The sequence below is a fragment of the Mobula hypostoma genome, chromosome 15 (genome assembly GCF_963921235.1).
Source record: "Mobula hypostoma chromosome 15, sMobHyp1.1, whole genome shotgun sequence".
NCBI classification, from domain to species: Eukaryota; Metazoa; Chordata; class Chondrichthyes; order Myliobatiformes; family Myliobatidae; genus Mobula; species Mobula hypostoma.
Genome location: NC_086111.1, coordinates 77,225,067 through 77,236,484, shown reverse-complemented (window position 1 = coordinate 77,236,484; position 11,418 = coordinate 77,225,067). Strand labels below are relative to the sequence as shown.

Below are 11,418 nucleotides of genomic sequence, written 5' to 3'. Positions count from 1 at the left end.
ATGGATCAGAGTCCGGGAACAGCAGTGTGGAATGTAGCAGAAATTCCAAAGAATGTCTTCCGGGCTGCTCAATTTATCTTTGAAAATTATGAATGGATGACCATAGATCTTCGAATTGTGGTTGCATTAATAATCATTGAAGTGATTTACTCCCCCGTCCTCGCTATCATTGCTCTTCCCGGTGAGGCTCTCTCCAAAGTTCAACTATGCAACAATATTTAACGTTTTCTCATGTTTATCGCCCATTTGAAATTATTGCTGCTGTCGCACACTCCGTATAAGAAATTTTGAAAGCTTCAAATTCTGCAACGATGCTGTTCACTGTGACTCTTGGCACTGTACAGGTCAATGATCTAATCGGTAAACTCTGTTCAATCGTTGCATACATCATTTCATGACCGGAGCTTTGATATCTTGCCCCTGGAAACGTTGCTTCTTTTCTGTCGTTTCATCTCCCCTCGAGAATATCAGCTGCCGAATCAAGTTGCTTCCAGATCTTGTGTTAGCAATGCAAATTAATTTTCCAAATCCAAATATTTGGAAATATAATCCAAATCCGCAATATTCTTGCAGCCATCCGCTCTGTCAACTAAGCGCCAGCATCACTGCCCACTAGCCACAAATCGGATAAATTCTTAACAGAAAACGCTTTCTGCTGTCTGTCAATTGATTATTATTTTTTTCTCCTCCTCGTAGTGAACCTGGTGACGATTTTAATCTTGTCCAGAGGAAAATGCGGTCTCTCCAGAGTTGTCATTCACTACCTGGTTGCCATGGCAGCGGCAGATCGTATGGTCGTTGTTCTGGACCTGATATTGAGCAAGATTCCGGATACCTACGTGCCAGTGGAACGTTCCCTCCGGTCTAGGGTACACCAGTATGTAAAATTCATGCCGTCCTGCTTTTCGCCGCCACCGATTGTTCGGTCTGGTTCTCTGTCACGTTCACCTTTGACCGGTTTGTGGCCATTTGTTGTCAGAAGCTGAAAACAAAATATTGCACTGGGAAACCTGCGGCTGTGATTCTGGGGACAGTGACTGTGATTAGCTGTTTAAGAAACACTTACCTGGTATTTTCGGCTCACAGGGCATTATGCACTGATAATTGCTCCATTTATTTGTAGGGAAACAGCATATTATGTGCCTTTATCTGTCGCAATACCAATGGATTTATTTAATTACCTCCTCACTCCTGTGATGCAATTCTTATTGGTTCTGCTGACGAGTTGCATTAACCGTCTGGCATGTTATAGCCACCAGCAGAGGGCGCAGGAGGCTCCACTGAGCTGACAAGGGACAGATTGCCAGGGACCCGCAGATGGAGAGCCACAGGAAATCCCTCGTTTTACTGCTGATCATCTCTGGCAATTTCGTCCTGCTGTGGGCACCGTGCGTGGGACCGACCGTCTGCGGTGACGCTTCCTCCTGATTCTCTGCGAGAACTGGGCTCGATGAACATGGCTCTTTACGCCGTCACGCAGACCAAGTTCAGGGAGCAACTGAAGGACGCGATAAAACACCCCCTGGCTCTCTTTTTCAATCTTTTTATTAGTTTCATAAAAATAAACATAACATGGTAGTAGTACAGAATTATTGGGAATACATTGTTATAATTAACATGAGTGATTATAAAGCCAGATAACACTTAATGATAAAACTCCCAATGATATAGGATACAAATTAATAATATAAAACAAAGAAAAATATCTAAAAAAAATCATGAAAAAGGAAAAAAAATAATAACCCCCCCCCTCCAAAAAAACCTAATCTAAACAGAATTAATTGACTAAACCAGAAACCAACATTACAGACAAGTAAAATAAGTTTGGAAATGGTCAAATTACATCATATGAAAACGGTGAATAAATGGCCTCCAAGTCTTTACGAATTTAATAGAGGGGTTATAAACAACACTTCTATTTCTTTTTCCAAATGTAAACACAACATAGTTTGAGAAAACCAATGAGACGTGGTAGGAGGATTAATCTCTTTCCAATTCAGCAAAATGGATCTTTTAGCTATTAAAGTAAGAAATGCAATCATCCGACGAGCTGAAGAGGTTAAATGATTTGATTCTATCATTGGTAACCCAAAAATAGCAGTAATTGGGTGGGGTTGTAAGTCTATATTCAAAACCGTTGAAATAATATCAAAAATATCTTTCCAATATTTCTTCAACAAAGGACATGATCAAAACATGTGAGTTAAAGAAGCTATCTCGGAGTGACATCCATCACATATAGGATTTATATGAGAGTAATAACGAGATAATTTATCTTTGGACATATGAGCCCTGAGCACTACTTTAAACTGTATCAACACATGTTTAGCACATATAGAGGATGAGTTAATTAACTGGAGAATTTTTTCCCATTTTTCAATCAGTAGAGTAATGTTAAGTTCTCTTTCCCAATCAGTTTTAATTTTATTAGATAAATCAGGACATAAATTCATAATTATATTAAAAATAATTGCTACAACACCTTTCTGAAAAAGATTTAAATCTAATTTTTTATCCAAAATATCCATTGGATATAAATGTGGAAAATTAGGAGAAACAGTAACTTAAAAGTTTCTAACCTGTAGATATCTAAAAAAGTGAGATCTAGGTAAATTATATTTATTAGATAGTTGTGCGCATGCGCCGGTCGTGCATGCAGCCTGGTACAGCCGTTCCGATCTGTTCTTACTTTCTTCTTCTTACTTTTTAATTTACGTTATTTTTTGTATTTTTTCTCTCACGGTAACACGTCGAAGCTGCACCCTCTCTAACATGCTGGTACAGAGAGCTTTATTTGGGTTTTCTTTAGCGCTGGAAACAGTTACATCCCGACACGCGGGACAGAAGCAAAGTCGCATTGTGTATTTCACGGACGAGCAAAGACCGGCCGGCTTAGCGAACAGAGCGGTGGACACCCCTGCTGAAATCCGGAGGAAAACACACAAAGGGGGATCACAAAGCCGAGGAAAGAGGACCGGGTCGAGACAACAGACACTTTTGGAGAAGAGGAGTTCGGTGGGTAATACCGTTCCGGCTGGCCGGAAGTGCACTGAGAGCGTTAAGCGTCAAGGAGTTGAGTGCTTACTGTTCTGGCTAACAACGGATGGTGCAATCCGGGGTATATTACGATCGAGGAACGTGTTTGCACACTGGATATTGAACTTCTTACTGTTGGACTTCGGCCACATTCCACCGAGATTCAACACTGGGCTGCACGGGAGGTCGTCCCTGCCTGTGGCCATCGAACTTGCAGCTCGTCCCGTGGAGGGTCAGACACCCTGAGCCAATAGACTGGTCCTGGACTTATTTTCCATCTGGCATCGTTTTCATTTCGGTGTTTGATTGTTGGGGTTTTTTGTATTGCTATATTTACGCCCTATTCTTGGTTGGTGCGGCTGTAACGAAACCAAATTTCCCTCGGGATTAATAAAGTATATCTATCTATCTATCTATCTATTCAAAGGACATAAAGCAATTATCCAAAAATAAATCACGAAATTGTACTATACCTTTGATTTTCCAATCTAAATAAGCTTGATCCATAGTGGAAGGTTGAAAAAAGAAATTAGGTATAATAGGACTTGCTAAAATAAATTGGTTCAACCCAAAAAAATTTCGAAATTGAAACCATATACGTAAAGTATGCTTAACTATTGGACTATTCATTTGTTCATACAATTTAAAAAGAATGAAAGGAAGCGAAATCCCTAAAACAGAACCCAATGAAAACCCTTGTAATGAATTACATTCAAGATTTACCCAATGTGGACTTGAAATTACATCCAAGTCCCGTAACCAAAATTTTAAGTATCAAATATTAATTGCCCAATAGTAAAATCTAAGGTTCGGGAGCGCTAACCCCCCTCCTTTTTTAGATTTCTGTAAATGCCCTTTACCCAGCCTAGGGTTTTTGTTTTGCCATATATATGAAGAAATTTTTGAATTAACATTATCAAAAAAAGATTTTGGAATAAAAATTGGTGCCGATTGAAATACATATAACAATTTAGGCAAAATAATCATCTTGATAGCATTGATCCGACTGATCAATGACCGATCAATAACAAAGACATTGCTGACCATTTAGTAAACAAATGTTTAATCTAATCAATTAAAGGTAAAAAAAATTAGCTTTAAATAAATCTTCATGTTTTTTCGTGATTTTAATCCCTAAATATATAAAAGAGTCAGTAACCAATTTAAATGGTGAACATCCATAAATAGGAACCTGCTTATTTAGGGGAAATAATTCACTCTTATTAAGGTTTAATTTGTAACCAGAAAAATTACTAAATTGAGCCAAAAAAGCTAAAATAGCAGGAACACACATCAAAGTTGCTGGTGAACGCAGCAGGCCAGGCAGCATCTATAGGAAGAGGCGCAGTCGACGTTTCAGGCCGAGACCCTTCGTCAGGACTAACTTTGATGTGTGTTGCTTGAATTTCCAGCATCTGCAGAATTCCTGTTGTTTGCGTTAAAATAGCAGGAATTGACTTCTCCGGATTAGAGATATATAATAACAAATCATCTGCATATAGTGATAATTTATGTATTTCATTTCCGCAGGTAATACCAAAAATATTGGGCGAGTCACGGATAGCAATTGCTAAAGGCTCAAGGGCGATATTAAATAGTAAAGGACTAAGAGGGCATCCTTGCCTAGTACCACGAAAAAGATGAAAAAAGGGAGATCTTTGATTATTAGTACAAACCGAAGCTACAGGAGTATGATATAACAACTTAATCCAGGATATAAATATCGGACTAAAATTAAATTTCTCGAACACACTAAATAAATATGGCCATTCAACTCTATCAAAGGCTTTCTCGCATCTAATGAAATAATACATTCTGGAGTGTTAAGTAAGGGGGTACAAATAATATTCATTAACCTCCTGATATTAAAAGATGAATAACGGTTTTTAATAAATCCTGTTTGGTCCACAGATATAATTTGAGGTAATCCCTTCTCTAACCTAGTTGCTAAAATTTTTGAAAAAAAATTTTGAATCTACATTCAAAAGAGATATTGGTCTATATGATGCACAATCAGTAGGATCTTTATTCTTTTTAAGAATTAAAGAAATAGAAGCTTCATAAAACGATTGTGGTTATTTACCTAAACTGATTGCTTCTTTGAATATTCTAGACAGCCAAGGAGAGAGAATAGAGGAAAAAGACTTAAAGAATTCCACTGTAAAACCATCCAGACCAGGTGCTTTACCGGAATTCATTGATGAGATTACAGCTGTTATTTCTTCCTATGTAATAGGAGTTTCTAATGTTAAACAGTCTTCGGGTGATAATTTTGGAAAATTCAATTTTCTTAGAAAATCATGCATGATGTTAAAATCATGAGGAAGGTCAGAATGGGATAAAGAGGTATAAAATTCTTGAGAGGTTTTGTTTATCTCGTCATGATCAACTGTTAAAGTATCATCATATTTACGAATCTTAGTAATTTGACGTTTAACCAAAGTAGATTTCAGTTGATTAACTAATAATTTACCCGATTTATCACTATGAATATAAAACTGATTTCTGGTTTTCATTAATTGATTTTCGATTGAGGATGTTAATAGTAAACTATGTTCCATTTGAAGTTCAACTCTCTGTTTATAAAGCACCTTGCTAGGAGCAATAGCACTTTTTTTTTATCAATTTCTTTAATTTTATCAACCAACAAAGGTATTTAATTTTTAGTACGTTTTTTTCAAACCAACAGAATAGGAAATAAACTGTCCGTGGATATAATCTTTAAAAGCATCCCATACTGTTCCGTTGAAAACTTCTTCCATAGTATCAGTTGAAAAGAAGAAATCAATCTGTCCCTTGACAAAGTCCAAGTCTTGAAGCAAATTAGAATTAAATCGCCATTGTATATTAGTAGAAGAAGTATCCATTAACTTAATAGAAAGTTTCATTGGAGCATTTTCCAAAATAGCGATAATGTCTTAATTGCAATCAATTACAGATGGAATTAATCGAGAGTCAATAAAAAAGTAGTCAATTCGAGAATAAGAATGGCAAACATGTGAAAAGAATGAAAATTCTTTGCCCTTTGGGTGTAGAAATCTCCAAGTTTCTGAAATCCCAGAATCAGTCATAAAAGACTGACCCTCGTTGCTGCAGCGATGTCATGAATGAGTGATGTTTCCCTGCCGGGCCCAACTGATTCACCACTCATGCAGGTAATCTCCGCACCAATGGGGACCCGTGTAATTACATCTTCTTCTCATTACTCACTCGCTTTACTAACGGGCATGATTCATCACTCCAGTTCAACTGACGATGCTTTCAATCGTTTTTTTTCTGCATTCACCCGTTTATAACCTCCTCTCTTCCCGAGTGGAACGACCTACGTTTGTCAGTGTAGATCAGTGCCGCCCTTGTGACCCACAGTTCTGTCTTGCAAGTCCCACTGTTCACCTGGTTCCGATGCACTGCACCGCTCCAGCGTGCGATTCTGTGTTGCCGAAACCTCGCCTGTTGAACGGTCCAGTTCCCCCAGTTCACAGTTCGAGACTAGAAATAAGCTCTTTTCTCGTGTCCCGGGTATCGCGGACTGAGACCAAGGATTTCAGAAACATTTTGTAATCTCAATGTTAACGGAAGCTTGAAAAATCGATGTTAGTTTTGTGGAAATGCAGATGTCAGACCGTAATATGGGGTGCAATTGCTGTAGATTTTGGCCGCGGGGGATGGCGAGGACAGACACGTTGCGGGATTTCAATGTGAAAATAACGCCGGGGAAATACAGCGTACATAATTTGCTGTTATGCCTATAGAGATCTATGGACTTAAAACTCTGGAACGGCTTTTTCCTTCACACCTAGCACAGACGTAATGTCATTGGCGTGTGTCCCAAACTTACCAGACTACCCCAAATCTACCAAAGTCATTTAGAGTCATTGGACCAGCCGGTAAAATGGGCTGAAAAGTGGTAGATGTAATTTCATTCAGGTAACTGCGAGCTGTTGCACTTTGGAAGGACTTACATGTTGAATATTGGAGCACCGATAAGTGCGGTGGAACAGGGGGATCGGAGAGTAGAGATCCATAATCTCTCGAAAGCGGCATCACAGTTCGATAGGGTCGTAAAGAGAGCTTTTGGTACATTGACCTACATAAGTCAAGGTATTGAGTATCGGAGACGAGATGTTATGTTGAAGTTTCATGACGTTTGTGAGGCCGAATTAGGAGTATTGTATGCAGATCTGGAAGGTCACCTTTCTGAAGGAAAGTTATCAATGAAATTGATATCATAGAGATTTAACGAGAACGTTGCGGGGTCTTGAGGACAGAGTTATAAGGACAGCTTGAACAGGTTATCACTTAATTCCCTGGATCGTAGGAGAATGACGGGAGATTTGGTAAAGGTGTACAACATTTTGACGGGTATGGATAGGGTAAGTTCAAGCAGCCTCTGCCCCACTGAGGTTGGCTGGGACTGATGGTCATGGGTTAAGGATGTAAGGTGAAATGTTTAAGGGGAACATGAGGGGAAAGAGTGCGGTGAGAGTGGAACAGGCTGTCAGTGGAAGTAATGACTGCAGGATCGCTTGCAACATTTAACAGAAGTTTGAATAAGTGCATGGACGGAAGTGAAGTGCAGGGCTATGGTCATGGAGCAAGTCGATGGGACTCGGTGGCATAGTTCAGCATGACTATACGGGCCGAAGGGCCTGTTTCGGTGCTGTATTTCCCCGTGTCTTTAGAAATTTCCACCCAGACTACCACACACACCGTGGGATAAGATCTCCCTCAGCCCTGGGGATTTGTTCTTATTTACGGACACGAGAATGTCGACATTTTATTAATGGAAAACAGCAGCAGAATTTCCCCTTCACTTTACTGAATACCACTTTCCTGACGAGTATCGACGGGGAGTATTAATTTTGTGTCCTCTTCCATGACTCCTACTCTACATTGAGATTGCACGGAGAGTCCCCCTGCAGTACCGGCACTGTCCACCAGCGTTTGTTTGTCCATGTTTCGCTGAAAATGAAAACCTTCGCATTAATCTTAATGGCGTCAGCCAGGGAATTCCCTTCATCCCCAATTGTTCATATTGAACAATTTCCCGCACGCGGCAGGTCACCGCGACTTCACGCAAACAATATGCTGTAAATTGAGGTATTTCATGAATGAGATAAAACTTCCTCCATCGAGCGTGAAGATTAACAATTAATTTTATTGGATTTCTCGACCGCGAGTGAGATCACTGGCAGAGCTTCCTCCTTCTAAGAGACAAATCACCTCAGCATAGAGTAAACGGAACGATCACGACTGCTGGTGGCGCAACACTGACCACGCGGGTATTGTCACTGCGTGTTCAGACCGGTCACCGACTCAGCGACAAGGTCACTCCCTCAATGTCGGCAATCATGTTAGAAACCCAACTCAGACACAGCAGTGACGTTCAAGATTCAAAGATTCGAGATTCAAAAAACTTCATTGTCATTCTAACCATACATCAGCGCTGCAGGGCAGAATGAGACAGCGTTCCTCAGGGGCAGTGCAATCATAACATATCAAATGTAACACTAAATAATAAACATAACAATAAATAGTAAAACACAACAGCCACATATCAGTTAAATCAGTTATAAGTGTCCAGTGCAAGTTAAAAGTGTCTAAAGCAGAGTCAGGTGGAGCAGCTATTTAGCAGTCTGACTGCCTGTGGGAGGAAGCTGTTTAGTAGCCTTGTGGTTTTAGTTTTGATGCTCCTGTAACGTTTGCCTGATGGCAGAAGTTCATATTTAAACTCATCATTTAACACAATTTCACTGTCAATAATAATACGCTATCATCATTGACCACGGACTGTGACTGAATATCCGAGCACAATCAGCACGTTGATATTATATTTAATTCTAAGTGCCCATCCCCTAGTCTGCATATTAATTTGTTAATTTTCCATCAAGAGGCAAAGTGTACAATCACGGGATGAACTATTCAGTTATCCGTCTGCGAAAAATCAAATTAAGACAATTTGCTAAACGATCTCCAATTAAAACACGAATCCCTATATTATTTGAATCTCAGGATAATTTAGTAATTACCCATTCAAACTAAGTCTATCATCAAAGTCCGTATATGTTACCATATCCCATCTTAAGATCTTTTTCCTTTCTGGCTTTTACAGGAGGGTATGGAAGAGAAGTAAACGATTTTCCCCCAGCTGCTACACATTGTTACGAGAATACACATAAAATTAAGATGTTTGCTGGCCTGGGCTAGCATCAGTGGCATCAGCAGTTGGTCTGCCACCTGCCCTCAGGGGAAGGAGAGATAAGGAACAATGGAGCAGCGTCTGGAGATGTGTAATGAAGGGATGTGGGAGGGAGAGCTGTCTGGAGCGGCTCCCCCCCTTTGAACCCTGAACTGTTTGAAGTGATGGACAGGCGATACCCCAGCAGGGGGATTAAAAGGGACAGGTTCGCTAAGACGGACACACACGCCACCCGAGGTAACGAGACCCTGGAAGCGGTGCGCTTCTCACGAGTGGGTGAGAAGTACCAGACAACGACAAGGGTGGAAAGGTACGATCAGCGGGAACCCGGTGTGTGTCCGCCCTTGCCTGGGTGCCGGGTTCACTGCAGAGGATCGACCGCATCTGGAGGAGGGGTCACAGTCGGTGACCTCAGGTGACATCACCAAGGACCCGCCCAAATGCTGTTTGTGAGCCATCTCGCTGGTCTGTGAGTGAAGCTGTGCTGAATGATGAGTTGTTCCTATTCTATGTCTCTCTTCCCCACCTTGTCCATCGCCATGACAACGATTACTGCGAACTGAACTACAAACTGGACTGAACTTTGAGTCATTTTGAAATTGGTCATTTACCCCTAGACAACGATAGAGCTTGATTGATGCAGTTATCTTAATTCTGTGCACATGTGCGTTTATCATCGCTGAACTGTTGCATTTATTATCCTTTCGATTAATGTGTTGCTTGTTTCTTTAATAAAACTTTCTTAGTCCTAGTACTCCAGACTCCAACTGAGTGATCCATTTCTGCTGGTTTGACAACCCAGTTACGGGGTACGTAACATAAGTGGGGTTCTCGTCCGGGATTTTGAACGCTAAATTTGGGACGGAGTAAATTGATTGGGTTAAAATTCCCGAAAGAAAGAAAAGACAAACAGCAGAAATGGAGGTTGAGGAATTTATAAAGGCGCCGACCTTGGAGGCATTAGAGGATGCCAGGAAATCGGAATTGATAGCTGTGGCAAAACGGGTGAATCTTGCTAAGGTGAAGTCGACAATGAGGAGAGAGGAGATACACAGAGCTATTGTAGAGCACTATGTATCTAAAGGTGTGTTTCCCCAAGGTGAGCTGGGGGTGGTGTCTATTGAAAAACCTGCTGGAGACGCGGTACAGGTACAGCTTGAAAAACTGAGACTCGAGCACGAGTTCCGGGTACGGCAGTTAGAACACGAAGAGAGAGAGTTAGAAAGGCAGGAGAAAGAGAGAGAGTTAGAAAGGCAGGAGAAAGAGAGAGAGTTAGAAAGGCGGGAGAAAGAGAGAGAGTTAGAAAGGCGGGAGAGAGAGAAAGAGGTAGAAAGGCAAGAGAGAGAAAGACAGTTGGAGAGAGAAGAGAGAGAGAGGGACAGACAGTTGGAGAGAGAGGAGAAACAGAGGGAAAGGGAATTTGAGTTGGAAAAGTTAAGGATAAGGGCCGAGCAGGGGCTCGTGCCGAACCAAGGTGGAGGGTTCCGGGTGACCCAGGAGGTTAGGCTGGTTCCCCCATTTGACGATACCGATGTGGATCGGTACTTTCTCCACTTCGAAAAGGTGGCTATAAGTCAGGAATGGCCGAGGGATAAGTGGGTTGTTTTACTTCAGAGTGTACTGAAAGGGAAAGCCCAACAAGCTTACTCCGCTTTATCCGCGGAAGATGCCCAGAAGTATGAGGTGGTGAAGGAGGCCATCCTCAGGATTTATGAGTTGGTCCCGGAGGCATACCGGCAGAGGTTCCGGAATGCGAGGAAGCGGTGGGACCGCACGTATTTGGAGTTTGCTCGCGAGATGCAAACATATTGTGAGCGTTGGTGCGCCTCGAAAGGGGTAGAGGGGGATTATGACAGACTGCTGCAGCTGATTCTGATTGAGCAGTTTAAAGGTTGTGTCCCTGAGGGTATGAGACCCTACCTCGATGAGAAAGAGGCAGCCACGTTAGCCGCAACTGCTAAGTTAGCGGATGAGTATGCGTTGACGCATAAAATGAAGGTTGCCCCGAGTAAAGGCTACCAGAAGGGTAGTCAGGACGGCGGGGAGAGTCCGCCGGAAAAGTCAGAAAGTAAGCCGGGGACTAGTGAAAAGGATAAGGTAGACCGGGAGCAGTCTGGTAGGAAGTCTCCTGGGGTCGTCTGTTATAATTGTGGGAAAGTCGGACACTTTGCGTCCAGGTGCTT

At 41.5% G+C, this 11,418-nt stretch overlaps 1 pseudogene; it reads left to right on the top strand.

Annotated features, from left to right (window-relative positions):
* LOC134357029 (probable G-protein coupled receptor 139) lies at window positions 1-6,569 on the top strand (annotated as a pseudogene).
* Window positions 6,570-11,418: the final 4,849 nt, after the last annotated feature.